Raw genomic sequence first — 15,971 nt, 5'->3', positions numbered from 1 at the left:
CAGATGGGGATTGAACCCATGATGTTAGCTTTACAAGAACAACGCCTTACCACTTGGCCACTGCACCATCTACCTGAGTTGTTGATGTATGTCATCTCTGAGGACACACACTGGTTTTATTTGGTCTTTGTGTCACCTCAGAGCCAACATCTCAGGCCAGGAAGTAGAGGGTGACTCTGGGTGATGACTGAGCAAAGATGGTTCCAGCCTTCTCCTAGCACAGATCCCCCATCCTAGCCTAACCACCAGCACAGATCCCCATCCTAGCCTAACCCCCCAGCACAGATCCCCCATCCTAGCCTAACCACCAGCACAGATCCCCATCCTAGCCTAACCCCCAGCACAGATCCCCCATCCTAGCCTAACCCCCAGTACAGATCCCCCATCCTAGCCTAACCCCCAGCATAGATCCCCCATCCTAGCCTAACCCCCAGTACAGATCCCCCATCCTAGCCTACCCCCCAGTACAGATCCCCCATCCTAGCCTAACCCCCAGTACAGATCCCCCATCCTAGCATAACCCCCAGTACAGATCCCCCTTCCTAGCCTAACCCCCCCAGTACAGATCCCCCATCCTAGCCTAACCCCAAGTACAGATCCCCCATCCTAGCCTAACCCCCCCAGCACAGATCCCCCATCCTACTATAACCCCCAGTACAGATCCCCCATCCTAGCCTAACCCCCTAGTACAGATCACCCATCCTAGCCTACCCCCCAGTACAGATTCCCCATCCTAGCCTAACCCCCCCAGTACAGATCCCCCATCCTAGCCTAACCCCCAGTACAGATCCCCCATCCTAGCCTAACCCCCCAGTACAGATTCCCCATCCTAGCCTAACCTCCAGTACAGATCCCCCATCCCAGCCTAATTCCTCTGGACAGACCCCCCTCCCTCCCAGCCTAACTCTCAGGAGAGATCCCCCCCTCCCTCCTAGCCTAACCCCTCAGTACAGACCCCTCCTACCAGCCTTATCCCTAAGGGAAGACCCCCCTACCAGCCTAACCCCTCAGGACAGACCCCCCTCCCTCCCAGCCTAACCCCTCAGGGCAGACCCCCCTCTCAGCCTGACCCCTTAGTACAGACCCCCTCCCAGCCTAACCCTTTAGGACAGACCCAACCCTCTCAGCCAAACCCCTCAAACAGACCCCCCCTCCCATCTTAGTGATGATTCCGCCCACCCCCATGAGATGAACCCTTCAGTGCAGACTCCCTCCCTCCAGTTAATTGCTCATTACAGACACCCCCCACCAATCCAACCCCAGGCTGAGATGATGCCATCTGCTGCAGTCAGGGGGAACCATTAAACAGCATAAACTCTCCAGCGCTCCAGGGATCAAATGCCAAAGGAAAGCGGGGGGAACCAGGACCAAAATCACCTATGGATGGCCTTTCAGAGATGCTGCCCTCCTCAGATAGGGAACTCAACAACTGAAAAATGAGCAAACAGGAGACACAAACCCCGAGTGCATTACCCAAGGTGTGTGAAAAGTAAAGAGGATGAAAACATACTCCCAAACATGGCATGAATGTAAAGCTTTGTAGAACGATAGAGATGGACATAACAGTGGCGGGGTGTCCGACTGTCAGTATGGTCGGCTTTCTGACACGTTTCGGGGACGAGTCCCTTTCCTCAGAGCTGGTTGACCATGTAATTGGAAGAAAAATGTGTCATCCTAACCATAAATCACGTTTATCCGGGTCACTGATCACCAATGTGTATAGTACTCAGTACATGAGATCCGGGATTACAGAACCAGGCACAGATGGGGATTGAACCCATGATCTTTGGTTTACGAGACCAACGCCTTACCACTTGGCCACTGCACCCTCTACCTGAGCTGTTGATGTATGTCATCTCTGAGGACACACACTGGTTTTATTTGGTCTTTGTGTCACCTCGAAGCCAACATCTCAGGCCAGGAAGTAGACGGTGACTCTGGGTGATGACTGAGCAAAGATGGTTCCGGCCTTCTCCTATTCTGGTAAGTGGTTTGTGTTCTGTCAGTCTCTAATTTTCTTGCAATTGGAGGAAATACATGTCATCTTAGATATAAATCACGTACAGATCCCCCATCCTAGCCTACACCCCCAGTACAGATCCCCCATCCTAGCCTAACCCCCGGTACAGATCCCCCATCCTACTCTAACCCCCCAGTACAGATCCCCCATCCTAACCTAACCCTCAGTACAGATCCCCCATCTTAACCTAACCCCCAGTACAGATCCCCAATCCTACACCTACCCCCCCCCCCAGTACAGATCCCCCATCCTAGCCTAACCCCCAGTAAAGATCACCCATCCTAGCCTAACCCCCCAGTACAGATTCCCCATCCTAGCCTAACCCCCCAGTACAGATCACCCATCCTAGCCTAACCCCCCAGTACAGATTCCCACCCCATTACAGACCACCCCTCCCAGCCTCAACCTTCATTACATACCCCCCTGTGGTGAAGAACACAGTGTAAACTCTGCACCACACTGTGTTAAATATGACACAATGACACTCTGACCCTACACAGAGATCTGGGGACCATGATATAGGAGCCACCCGACAACTGAAAGCAATCAGCACTGGATTTAGTTATCGACACTAAAATTCTGCTGCTGACACAGGGCCTTGAAAAAGTCTTCCTCCCTCTGAAATGTCCCCCATGTTGTCATGTTACAATGTATTCCCCTCCCCCCTGAAATGTCCCCCATGTTGTCATGTTACAATGTATTCCCCCTCCCCCCTGAAATGTCCACCATGTTGTTATGTTACAATGTATCCCCCCCATGTTGTCATGTTACAATGTATTCCCCCCCCCCCATGTTGTCATGTTACAATGTATTTATTGGGATTGGATGTGATGGACCGACACAAAGTGGCACATAATTGTGAAGTGGAAGGAAAATGAGAAATGGTTTCCAACATTTGTGACAATAAATCTGTGAAAAGTGTGGCGGCATTTGTATTCGGCCCCCCGGAGTCAATACTTTGTAGGACCCCCTTTGGCTGCAATTCCAGCTGCATTTTTTGGGGGATGTCTCTTTGCACATCTAGAGAGGAACATTTCTGCCCATTCTTCTTTGCAGAATCCCTCAAGCTCTGTCAGATTGGATGGAGAGCGTCTGGGAACAGCAATTTTCAGGTCTGGCCACAGATTCTCCAGTGGATTTGGGTCTGGACTGTGACTGGGCCATTCTAACACATGAAGGTGCTTTGATCGGAACCATTCCATTGTAGTTCTGGCTGGATGTTTCGGGTCGTTGTCCTGCTGGAAGGTGAACCTCCGCCCCGGTCTCAGGTCTTCTGCAGACTCTAAGAGGTTTTCTTTTAAGATTGCCCTGTATTTGGCTCCATCCATCTTCCCATCAACTCTGACCAGCTTCCCTGTCCCTGCTGAAGAAAAGCATCCCCACCACATGATGCTGCCACCACCATGTTTCACGGTGGGGATGGTGTGTTCAGGGTGATGGGCAGTGTTAGTTTTCCCCCACACATAGCGTTTTACTTTTAGGCCGAAAAGTTCCGTTTTGGTCTCATCTGACCAGAGCCCCTTCTTCCACATGTTTGCTGTGTCCCCCACATGGCTTCTCGGGAACTGCAAACGGGACTTCTTATGGCTTTCCTCCAACAATGGCTTTCTTCTTGTCACTCTTCCATAAAGGCCAGATTTTTGGAGTGCACGACTAATAGTTGCCCTATTAGTTGGACAGATTCCCCCCACCCGAGCTGTGATTTCTGCAGCTCCTCCAGAGTTCCCATGGGCCTCTTTGCTGCTTCTCTGATGAATGCTCTCCTTGCCCGGCCGGTCAGTTTAGGTGGACGGTCATGTCTTGGTAGGTTTGCAGTTGTGCCGTACTCTTCCCATTTCCGGATGATGGATTGAACAGTGCTCCGTGAGATGGTCAAAGCTTGGGAGATTTTTTTTATAACCTAACCCTGCCTTAAACTTCTCCACAACTTTATCCCTGACCTGTCTGGTGTGTTCCTTGGCCTTCATGATGCTGTTTGTTCACTAATGTTCTCTAACAAACCTCTGAGGGCTTCACAGAACAGCTGGATTTATACTGAGATCACATGACACACAGGGGGGCTCTATGTACTAATTTACTATTACCCATCAGAGCCCCCCCAGTGATCAGATTGTACAGTGTAAGTTACAAGGTGAGAGGCTGCAGCAGGGGCTGATCTGTGTCAGACATCTGTGAACACAGATAAGAATTAGACAGGCACCAGGGTTTACACAATTGTGCCATCTCCGAGCCCCCATCTCAGTGCCGGGCGTCTCTGGGTGTTACCTAAACAAAAATGGCTCCTATTTGCCTAATCTGGCCATTGGTATATATTGTATCTGTCTGAACTAATGTCCTTGCTGGAGATGCTGCCCTCCTCAGATAGGGAACTCAACAACTGAAAAAAGAGCAAACAGGAGGCGCAAATCCATGGCGCAAAACAGGAGGTGCATTATCCAAGGATTAGGAAAAGTAAAGAGGATGAAAACATACTCCCAAACATGGCATGAATGTAAAGCTTTGTAGAACGGTAGAGATGGACATGACGGGTGTGGCGGGGTGTCCGACTGTCAGTATGGACTTATCGCTTATTCCTCAGAGCTGGTAGACCATGTAATTGGAAGAAAAATGTGTCATCCTAACCATAAATCACGTTTATCCGGGTCACTGATCACCAATGTGTATAGTACTCAGTACATGAGATCCAGGATTACAGAACCAGGCACAGATGGGGATTGAACCCATGATCTTTGGTTTACGAGACCAACGCCTTACCACTTGGCCACTGCACCCTCTATAGGGGAAGCTGATTTATGTCACACTCTGAGAACGCACACAAGTGGTATCTGATCTTTGTATTTAGTGGTATTCTCTCATGATTGGTTGGATACAAATGCCGATTATCCCCACTAATGATTAGATCATCCAACAAACCTTCTTATAACTACAAATATTCACTAAATTCTACTGGTGTATGGCCAGCCTTATACAGAACACGTCCCACTCCCAGACAGGCCTAGGGCTAGAGAGCAGATGGTGGCCCTCAAATCCATCCATCCTCCTCCAACAACCTCCTAGTTTCCTCCAACAATCTCCTATCCTCCTCCAACATTCTTCTATTCTCCTCCATTCGGTCTCCTATTCTCCTCCAACAGCCTTCTCTCCACCTCTGAAGCATCCTATCCTGTGCCAACAATCTCCTATTCTCCTTCAACAATCTTCTATCCTACTCCAACAATTTCCTATTCTCCTCCAACAATCTCCTATCTTCCTCCAAAAACCTCCTATATTCCTCCAACAACCTCCTATACTCTTTCAACAATCTTCTATCCTCCTTCAACAACCTCCTATTGTCCTCCAACAGTCTATTCTCCTCCAACAACCTCCTATTCACCTGCAACGGTCTCCTATCCTCCTCCAACAATCTCCTATCCTCCTCCAACAGTCACCTATCCTTCGCCAACAGTCACCTATCCTTCTGTAACAACCTCCTATTCTCCTCCAACAGTCTCTTATCCTCCTCCAACAACCTCCTATCCTTCTGTAACAACCTCCTATTCTCCTCCAACAGTCTCTTATCCTCCTCCAACAACCTCCTATCCTCCAACAGTCTCCTCTCCTCCTCCAACAACCTCCTATTCTCCTCCAACAGTCTCCTATCCTCCTCCAACAGTCTCCTATCCTCCTCCAACACCATCACTTTTTCTGAAAAGCTCCACAATCCGCCCTTGAGGTGCAGCGACTTTGCATAGGCTGAGATGATGTCATCAGTCTGCTGCAAGCAGAAGGAAGCATTTCCTCAGTCTCCTCTCCTCCAGAGATCAGACTCTACATTGTAACACATCACATGGTGTGGCTGATCTGTGTCAGACAATTGACAGCACAACCAAGAGCAACAGCTGCACCAGGGTGTCATCTGAGCCATCATCTCAGTCCAGGAAGGAAATGGTGACTTTGGATGATGCCGGATGGTTCCAGCCTTCTCCTGGTATATATTGTGTCAGTCTTAACTTTCTTCCTCGCAATGGTAGGAAACACATCATGTTAGTCAATAAGTGATACTTATATGCAGGGCAGGTGCTACCACTAGGCAAACTAGGCAGCCGCCCAGGGCGCACTGCCTCCTAGGGGCACAGCCACTGCTGCTGGTTTCCCTACTCTACGCCATATCCTGATCTAGGAGGGTGCTGGGGTGGGCTATGCCCACCCAGATTTCAGTTGTGCCCTCCCTCAGGCTGGTCTTTCCATGGACACTGTGCCTGGCAACTGATTTGTGCTGCTGAATTGTGCTAAGGGGGGGATTTGGGTAAGGTGGGAGGGGTTTATGCTGAGAAGGGTAATTTGAAGGGATTTTAGCTAGAGGAGGAATTTGGGGGAATGTTTCCTTGGTGGGGGAATAAAGGAAGAGGGGTAATGCTGGGAGGGGGGATTTGTGCTAGGTAGGGAATTGGAGGGATTTGTGCTAAGAGGGGGGGATTGGGGAGATTTGTGCTAGGAGGGAGATTGGGGGGATTTGTGTTAGGAGGGGGATTTGTGTTAGGAGGGGGATTGGGGGGATTTGTGCTAAGAAAAGGGATGGGGAGGGATTGTGTTAGAAGAGAGGATTGGGGGGATTTGTTTGTGCTAAGGGGGGGGGGTTTGGGGGATTTGTACTAGGAAAAAGAATGGGGGGTTGAGTTAGAAGAGAGGATTTGGGGGGGTTGTGTTAGGAGGGAGGATTTTTGCTACCTGGGGGGATTTGTGCTAGGAGGGGGATTGGGGGGATTTGTGCTAAGAGGGGGGATTGGTAGGGTTTGTGCTAGGAAAAGGATGGAGGGGGTTGTGTTAGAAGAGAGGATTGGTGGGATTTGTGTTAGGGGGGGATTGGGTGGGTTGTGCTAGAATGTGGGATTTTGGGGGAGATTTGTGTTAGGGGGGGGGATTGGGGGGATGTATGCTAGGGGAGGGGGATGGGGGAGGATTTGTGTTATGAATTGGGAGCAGATGTGCTAGGAGAGGGGGATTTGTGCTAGGAGAGGGGGATTTGTGCTAGGAGAGGGGATTTGAGTGGGGAGGAAGGATTTGTGCTGGGAAGGGTAATTTGCAGGGGGTTCTACTAGGAGGGATTTAGGGGGATTTGTGCTAGGGGCGGGCATTTGGGGGAGAGGATTTGTGCTAAGGAGGAAAATTTGAGGGGAAAAAGGATGTGTCCAGGGAGGGGTGAGGTAGAACCACAGGTTATGTTTTTTTTTTTGGGAAGGTGGGGGAGTACAGGTGGCTGATCTTGCCTGGGGAACAAAATTGTCCAGCACCAGACCTACTTATGTGGTCTACTAGTTTATTTCAAATGTTTATAATGCTCAGTACGTGAGATTCGGGATTACAGAACCAGGCACAGGTGGGGATTGAACCCATGATCTTTGGTTGACGAGACCAACGCCTTACCACTTGGCCACTGCGCCCTCTATAGGATCACATGTGTTATGTCATGGCTGTGAGAATGCACTGAAGTCATATTTGGTATTTGCACATCTGACAATACAATGTGGATCTTCCATCGATTGATTCCAGATCCGGATTTAGTATTATCCTGTGACTGGAAGAGATAAGTTATAGATACACAAGTATCACACAGAGGATGGATCCTACACTGCGATCTCTGACAGGTCATAAATAAGTGTTACAATGACACATTACTCAGCATGGACACAAATAATGTATCTGATGACAGGTCCACTTTGACTATGGATAATAAACATGTTTTAGGGCCTCCTCCAATAGTCTCCTAATCTCCTCCAACAACCTCCTATTCTCCCACAATCTACTATCCTCCTTCAACAGTCTCCTATCCTCCTCTAACAACTTCCTATCCTCCTCCAACAGTCTCCTATCCTCCTCTAACAACTTCCTATCCTCCTCCAACAGTCTCCTATCCTCCTCCAACAACCTACAATGCTCCTCCAATGGCCTCCTATCCTCCTCCAACAACTTCCTATCCTCCTCCAACAAGGTGCGCACTCCACCTCAAGGTGGCACCCCGACCAAGAAAAACTGTTCTAGAAAATCAGGAGGCCAATGTGAGTCTCCATGGGAGGAATACCATAAAAGAACGATGGACGTATTTATAATGGAAGTAGAACTTTCAATCACTTTACTGATCTGCACAATGAAATTACTGACATCTCACAATATACAGCAACACCATCACTTTTTCAGAAAAGCTCCACAAGCCGTCCTTGAGCTGCAGTGACTTTGCATAGGCTGAGATGATGTCATCAGTCTGCTGCAAGCAGAAGGAAGCATTTCCTCAGTCTCCTCTCCTCCAGAGATCAGACTCTACATTGTAACACATCACATGGTGTGGCTGATCTGTGTCAGACAATTGACAGCACAACCAAGAGCAACAACTGCACCAGGGTGTCATCTGAGCCATCATCTCAGTCCAGGAAGGAAATGGTGACTATGGATGATGCCTGATGGTTCCAGCCTCCTAGGAGTGCAGCCACCGCTGCTGGTTTCCCTACTCTACGCCATGCCTGGATCTAGGAGGGTGCTGGGGTGGGCTATGCAATGGTAGGAAACACACGTCATGTTAGTCAATAAGTGATACTTATGTGCAGGGCAGGTGCTACCACTAGGCAAACTAGGCAGCTGCCCAGGGCGCACTGCCTCCTAGGGGTGCAGCCACCGATGCTGGTTTCTCTACTTTACGCCATGTCCGGATCTAGGAGGGTGCAGATTTCAGTTGTGCCCCTCCCCCCAGGCTGGTCTTTCCATGGACACTGTGCCTGGCAACTGATTTGTGTTTCTGAATTGTGCTAAGGGGGGGGGGGATTTGGGTAAGGTGGGAGGGGTTTATGCTGAGAAGGGTATTTTGGAGGGATTTTAGCTAGAGGAGGGATGTCAGGAATGGACTTGCCAATAGTGGTGGGACTCACCTGCCTTGTGGGTTGCAGTACCAGGGCTGGCCAGCGGGTGCTCTCAGCAACAAGAGGCTCACTCCTGCAGTCAGCCAAAACACCTGAGGCTGATTATAGGAGGTGCATATAAGGAATGGCCAGACTTGCAATCAGGGCCTTGGTGTATGTTTCCCAAGAGCCCCTGTACCTGCATCCTGTCTGATCCTGCTTGATCCCTGACTCTGATTGTACTCCGCCTGTCCTTACCGCTGCTATTCCTGACCACTCTCCAGTCTGCTCCTTTGTACCTTGTCTGCCTGATTGTTCCTGACCCGGCCCGTCTGACTACGCTCTGCCTGCTCCTTTGTACCTTGCCTGCCCGTTTGCTACCGACCTGGCCTGCCCGACTACGCTTAATATTGTTCTTTTGTTATCTGTTGGGGGTTTTGGTTTGGTTTGGTCAGTCCACACATCTCTGGTCATACCCGGAGCCCTGACAAGGGATTTGGGGGAATTTTTCCTAGGTGGGGGGAATAAAGGAAGAGGAGTAATGCTGGGAGGGGGGATTAGGGGATTTGTGCTAGGAAAGAGGATGGGGGGATTGTGTTAGGAGACAGGATTAGGGGAATTTGTTTTAGGAGGGGGGGATTTGTGCTTGGAAGGGGGATTGGGGGGATTTGTGCTAGGAAAGAGGATGGGGGTTATGTTAGAAGAGAGGATTGGGGGGGATAAGTGCTAGGAGGTGAATTTGGGAGATTTGTGCTAGGTGGGGGATTGGGGGGGATTTGTGCTAGGAAAAAGGATGGGGGGGAAACTGTGTAAGAAGAAAGCATTGGGGGGATATGTGCTAGGAGGGGGATTGAGGGATTTGTGCTAGGAAAAGGGATGGGGAAGGGTTGTTAGAAGAGAGGACTGGGGGGATTTGTGTTAGGAGGGGGGATTTGTGCTAGGATAAAGGATGGGGGGGGTTGTGTTAGAAGAAAGGATTGGGGGGGATTTGTTCTAGGATAAAGGATGGGGGGGGGGGTTGTGTTAGAAGAAAGGATTGGGGGGATTTGTTCTAGGAGGTGGATTGAGGGAATTTGTGCTAGGAGGGGATTGGGGAGATTTGTGCTAGGAAATAGGATGGGGGGTTGTGTTAGAAGAGAGGATTGAGGGGATTTGGGCTAGAAGGTATCAGTGGGAGGAATAGTGCCCCATCATTGGTGTCAGTGGGAGGAATAGTGTCCCATCATTGGTATCAGTGGAAGGAATAGTGCCCCATCATTGGTGTCAGTGGGGGGAATAGTGCCCCATCATTGGTATCAGTGGGAGGAATAGTGCCCCATCATTGGTGTCAGTGGGAGGAATAGTGCCCCATCATTGGTGGCAGTGGGAGGAATAATGCCCCATCATTGGTATCAGTAGGAGTAATAGTGCCCCATCATTGGTATCAGTGGGAGGAATAGTGTCCCATCATTGGTGTCAGTGGGAGGAATAGTGCCCCATCATTGGTGTCAGTGGGAGGAATAGTGCCCCATCATTGGTGTCAGTGGTTGGAATAGTGCCCCATCATTGGTGTCAGTGGGGGAAGGAATAGTGCCCCATCATTGGTGTCAGTGGGGGAAGGAATAGTGCCCCATCATTGGTGTCAGTGGGAGGAATAGTGCCCCATCATTGGTGTCAGTGGGAGGAATAGTGCCCCATCATTAGTATCAGTGGGAGGAATAGTGCCCCATCATTGGTGTCAGTGGAAGGAATAGTGCCCCATCATTAGTATCAGTGGGAGGAATAGTGCCCCATCATTGGTGTCAGTGGGAGGAATAGTGTCCCATCATTGGTGTCAGTGGGAGGAATAGTGCCCCATCATTGGTGTCAGTGGGAGGAATAGTGCCACGTCATTGGTATCAGTGGGGAAAATAGTGCCCCGTCATTGGTGTCAGTGGGAGGAATAGTGCCCCATCATTGGTTTCAGTGGGAGGAATAGTGCCCCATCATTGGTGTCGGTGGGAAGAATAGTGCCCCATCATTGGTGTCGGTGGGAGGAATAGTGCCCCATCATTGGTGTCGGTGGAAGGAATAGTGCCCCGTCATTGGTGTCGGTGGAAGGAATAGTGCCCCGTCATTGGTGTCAGTGGAAGGAATAGTGTCCCGTCATTGGTGTCAGTCGGAGGAATAGTGCCCCGTCATTGGTATCAGTGGGAGGAATAGTGCCCCGTCATTGGTGTCAGTGGGAGGAATAGTGCCCCGTCATTGGTGTCAGTGGGAGGAATAGTGCCCCCTCTTTGGTGCCAGTGACACCAATGATGGGGCACTATTCATCCCACACTTTTTGAGGTGTTCAAATAAATGTAAGTGCAAGAACACTAACACAAGTGCACCTAAACCACCTCACATGATATCACTCACATTCACCTTCTATCCCCGTAGGTAAAATAAAAGTTAGGCTTACATCGGTTGATGTTTTTTGTGGTCCACACTAATGTTGAGCACACTTGGGGCAAACATGTTGAAGATTACAGAACCAGGCACAGATGGGGATTGAACCCATGATCTTTATCTTTGGTTAACAAGACCAACGCCTTACCACTTGGCCTCTGCACCCTCACACTGCCTTTAAGGTGCTACATATATGTCTTTCAGAGTTTTGTCAGTACACAGCTGTGACAGCTCCTGGTCTCATACTAATCATCAGAAGTCAGATCACATGATTGCTGTGATAGCTTGTGATTGGCTGTCACCGTGATCAATCTGAACAAAATCAAACTTTACAAATCTGCATGTTAGAAATATTCTGACATCTCACAATATACAACAGTACATTTTTCACAAGTGGTCCTTGTGCTTCAGCCTGTGACATTGCCTAGGCTGAGGTGACATCAGTCTGCTGCAGGCAGGAGGAACCTTTACCTCAGTCTCCTCTTTTCAGACTGTACATTGTGGAAATCAACAAGGTGGGGCTGATCTGCGTCAGACATTTGTGAACACAGCCAAGACATGGCACCAGACTTGAGATGATTTTGTCATTTCTGAGCTGGCATCTCAGTCTGGTAGGTTGATGGTATTTCAGTCTAGAGGGATGTGTTGTGTTCATTCTCATGTCCTCATAACTACAATACTTCTTCAGTTTTATCACAACTGTTAAGAGAACATAAGATTAGAGAATCAGGCACAGATGGGGATTGAACCCATGATCTTTGGTTTACGAGACCAATGCCTTACCACTTGGCCACTGCGCCCTCTCTGGTGCTCGGAGTTTCCTGTCTTGGCCACTTCATATTAGATGACTCCCATTCAATGTCAGACAACACAATCCACATTCCTGGCCGACCATCTCCACCTGGAAGCGTCCAAACCTAAATGTGCTTCATAACGTCTGAGCCGATAACAGTAAGAACATATATGTGCTCCAGCATTTCTGCTGGAGATGCACAGCTCTGATACCAATGATAGCACACTCTTCCTCCCACTGACACAAATGTAGGGGCACTATTCCACCCACTGACATTATTGATGTCAGTTAATGGCACAGATGGGGATTGAACCCATGATCTTTGGTTTACGAGACCAACGCCTTACCACTTGGCCACTGCGCCCACCATGATGAATGTCTTTTAGAATGTACATAAGTTGTACATAGTATTTGTACTTTCTACATATGACAATGCAGTCTGTCTCTCGTATATTTGGGCCTAGCCTTGCTCACTGAAATCGCCCTGCTGATGGACAGTTATACACTGCTTTGTCCTCTGTGGTCTCCTAACTTGCTGACACCGAGCTCACACTCCCTTTAAGGTGCTACATATATTTGCTCCAGAGTTTTGTCAGTACACAGCTGTGACAGCTCCTGGTCTCATACTAATCATCAGAAGTCACGAGACATTGCTGCTGATCACATGATGGAGCCAGCATCTCAGTCCAGGAGGTTGATGGTGGCTCTGGATGTGTTGTGTTCATTCTTATGTCCTCATAACTAGAAGTGAGGCTTCTCCATTTTTATCACAACTGTTAAAAGAACTCATATGATTGGGGATTACAGAATCAGGCACAGATGGGGATTGAACCCATGATCTTTGGTTTACGAGACCAACGCCTTACCACTTGGCCACTATGCCCTTGGGTTGGGTTGGGTGGTTTTATGTTGCCCTGTTGCACAGGAGATGAATGTGTATTTGGTACACAGGACATTACAGTGTGAATTTTCCATCTATTGTCTGGCTCCAAGCACCATATCTTATTGCAGGTCAGAAATAGCTGGAAGTGTTACAATGGCACATCACTCAGCTTGGACTTATCATGGAAACAAATATCTGATGACAGGTCCACTTTCATCACAGACATTCCACATGTTTTCCATCTTACACTTTGGTGTTATGAATGGTAATAAAGCACACAATACATCTCACATGTACGGCAACAGGTCCAATTCATCCTTGGGTCACCAGTCCAGTGACTTTGCCGAGGCTTAGATGATGTCACCGGTCCGAAACCTTTATCTTAGTCTCTCCTCCCCCAGTGAACAGACTGTACATTGTAACTTTGTTCAAGGAAGTCACAAGATGTGGCTGATCTGTGTCAGACATTTGTCAACACAGATAAGACATCAGGATTTACATGATTGTGTTTCCATTCGGGAAGGCCCGGAGTAAGAAGAAAGAAGACCTGAATGAAGGGCCGGCATGACAGGGGTTAAAGGTGGTTGGGAGAGTGCCATTAGCATAAGGGGGAGTCTAAATAGTTTTAAGAAAGGAGTGGGGGGAGCTAGGAGCGGTGGTCTGACAGGGTGTGGCAGGGGTCTTTAGTCTGTAGAGAGTTTTCACAAGGCAAACTTCCCTCCCGCCCGTTGTTTGATGGTGTGTCTGGGTGGTGGTTGGCCATGTTGGTGCTGGGGGACGTCCGGCGGGGTGCAAGGTCCTCATTGGTTAAGGTGGGCCCAAGAAAAGGCACCTTGTAGGAACCCGTCTGAGGTACGGCTTCCAGTTGTGCCACTGGGGGTATCTGCTGTGGTATCTCCGAGTCGGTGATGTTGCAGCTAGAGGCCTAGTTAAGCAGGACGCAGGTATTCATTTTATTGATGCCTATTGGGACCTTGCAGGAACATATGTTTAATCTGTGTTTATGTTATTTAACCCCTCGCCTACAGGGCACTTCTACCCCCTTCCTGCCCACAGGGCACTTCTACCCCCTTCCTGCCTACAGGGCACTTCTACCCCCTTCCTGCCTACCGGGCACTTCTACCCCCTTCCTGCCCACAGGGCACTTCTACCCCCTTCCTGCCTACAGGGCACTTCTACCCCCTTCCTGCCTACCGGGCACTTCTACCCCCTTCCTGCCCACAGGGCACTTCTACCCCCTTCCTGCCTACAGGGCACTTCTACCCCCTTCCTGCCTACCGGGCACTTCTACCCCCTTCCTGCCTACCGGGCACTTCTACCACCTTCCTGCCTACAGGGCACTTCTACCCCCTTCCTGCCTACTGGGCACTTCTACCTCCTTCCTGCCTACAGAGCACTTCTACCCCCTTCCTGCCTACAGGGCACTTCTACCCCCTTCCTGCCTACAGGACACTTCTACCCCCTTCCTGCCCACCGGGCACTTCTACCCCCTTCCTGCCTACAGGACACTTCTACCCCCTTCCTGCCTACCGGGCACTTCTACCCCCTTCCTGCCTACAGGGCACTTCTACCCCCCTCCTGGCTCCTGGGCACTTCTACCCCCTTCCTGCCTACTGGGCACATCTACCCCCTCCCTGCCTACCGGGCACTTCTACCCCCTTCCTGCCTACCGGGCACTTCTATCCCCTTCCTGCCTACCGGGCACTGTCACCCCCTTCCTGCCTACAGGGTACTTCTACCCCCTTCCTGCCTCCTGGGCACTTCTACCCCCTTCCTGCCTACCGGGCACTTCTACCCCCTTCCTGCCTACAGGGCACTTCTACCCCCTTCCTGCCTCCTGGGCACTTCTACCCCCTTCCTGCCTACCGGGCACTTCTACCCCCTTCCTGCCTTCCGGGCACTTCTACCCCCTTCCTGCCTACAGGGCACTTCTACCCCCTTCCGTCCTACAGGGCACTTCTACCCCCTTCCTACCTCCTGGGCACTTCTACCCCCTTCCTGCCTACCGGGCACTTCTACCCCCTTCCTGCCTACAGGGCACTTCTACCCCCTTCCTGCCTACAGGGCACTTCTACCCCCTTCCATCCTACAGGGCACTTCTACCCCCTTCCTGCCTACCGGGCACTTCTACCCCCTTCCTGCCTACCGGGCACTTCTACCCTTTTCCTGCCTACCGGGCACTTCTACCCCCTTCCTGCCTACAGGGCACTTCTACCCCCTTCCTGCCTACAGGACACTTCTACCGCCTTCCTGCCGACCGGGCACTTCTACCCCCTTCCTGCCTACCGGGCACTTCTACCCCCTTCCTGCCTACAGGGCACTTCTACCCCCTTCCTGCCTACAGGGCACTTCTACCCCCTTCCTGCCTACAGGACACTTCTACCGCCTTCCTGCCGACCGGGCACTTCTACCCCCTTCCTGCCTACCGGGCACTTCTACCCCCTTCCTGCCTACAGGGCACTTCTACCCCCTTCCTGCCTACAGGGCACTTCTACCCCCTTCCTGCCTACAGGGCACTTCTACCCCCTTCCTGCCTACAGGGCACTTCTACCCCCTTCCTGCCTACCGGGCACTTCTATCCCCTTCCTGCCTACCGGGCACTTCTACCCCCTTCCTGCCTTCCGGGCACTTCTACCCCCTTCCTGCCTACAGGGCACTTCTACCCCCTTCCGTCCTACAGGGCACTTCTACCCCCTTCCTACCTCCTGGGCACTTCTACCCCCTTCCTGCCTTCCGGGCACTTCTACCCCCTTCCTGACTACCGGGCACTTCTACCCCCTTCCTGGCTCCTGGGCACTTCTACCCCCTTCCTGCCTACCGGGCACTTCTACCCCCTTCCTGCCTACAGGACACTTCTACCCCCTTCCTGCCTACCGGGCACTTCTACCCCCTTCCTGCCTACCGAAGGACACAGCGCACCACAGATCACCGCACTGCACACTCTGGGAGCCGGTTAGAGTGGGAGGACATCATATGACATCCTCCCAGAACGAGAGAACC

At 50.7% G+C, this 15,971-nt stretch overlaps 6 non-coding genes across 6 annotated transcripts; all 6 read right to left on the bottom strand.

The window, feature by feature from the left end:
- Nucleotides 1-1,756: 1,756 nt before the first annotated feature.
- On the bottom strand, nucleotides 1,757-1,828 carry TRNAT-CGU (transfer RNA threonine (anticodon CGU)). The gene has a single exon. It is a non-coding gene; the product is annotated as a tRNA-Thr (tRNA).
- Nucleotides 1,829-4,719: 2,891 nt separating this feature from the next.
- Nucleotides 4,720-4,791, bottom strand: TRNAT-CGU (transfer RNA threonine (anticodon CGU)). Its single transcript has one exon. It is a non-coding gene; the product is annotated as a tRNA-Thr (tRNA).
- Nucleotides 4,792-7,368: 2,577 nt separating this feature from the next.
- Nucleotides 7,369-7,440, bottom strand: TRNAT-CGU (transfer RNA threonine (anticodon CGU)). Its single transcript has one exon. It is a non-coding gene; the product is annotated as a tRNA-Thr (tRNA).
- Nucleotides 7,441-12,023: 4,583 nt separating this feature from the next.
- On the bottom strand, nucleotides 12,024-12,095 carry TRNAT-CGU (transfer RNA threonine (anticodon CGU)). Its single transcript has one exon. It is a non-coding gene; the product is annotated as a tRNA-Thr (tRNA).
- Nucleotides 12,096-12,380: 285 nt separating this feature from the next.
- TRNAT-CGU (transfer RNA threonine (anticodon CGU)) lies at nucleotides 12,381-12,452 on the bottom strand. Its single transcript has one exon. It is a non-coding gene; the product is annotated as a tRNA-Thr (tRNA).
- Nucleotides 12,453-12,899: 447 nt separating this feature from the next.
- Nucleotides 12,900-12,971, bottom strand: TRNAT-CGU (transfer RNA threonine (anticodon CGU)). Its single transcript has one exon. It is a non-coding gene; the product is annotated as a tRNA-Thr (tRNA).
- Between the last annotated feature and the right edge of the window lie 3,000 nt (nucleotides 12,972-15,971).

This window comes from Staurois parvus, unplaced genomic scaffold (genome assembly GCF_062004578.1).
Source record: "Staurois parvus isolate SC_StPar_1 unplaced genomic scaffold, SC_StPar_1.0 ptg001478l, whole genome shotgun sequence".
Classification (NCBI taxonomy): Eukaryota; Metazoa; Chordata; class Amphibia; order Anura; family Ranidae; genus Staurois; species Staurois parvus.
The sequence above is the reverse complement of the archived record's forward strand: the minus strand, read 5'-3'. Positions and strand labels throughout refer to the sequence as shown.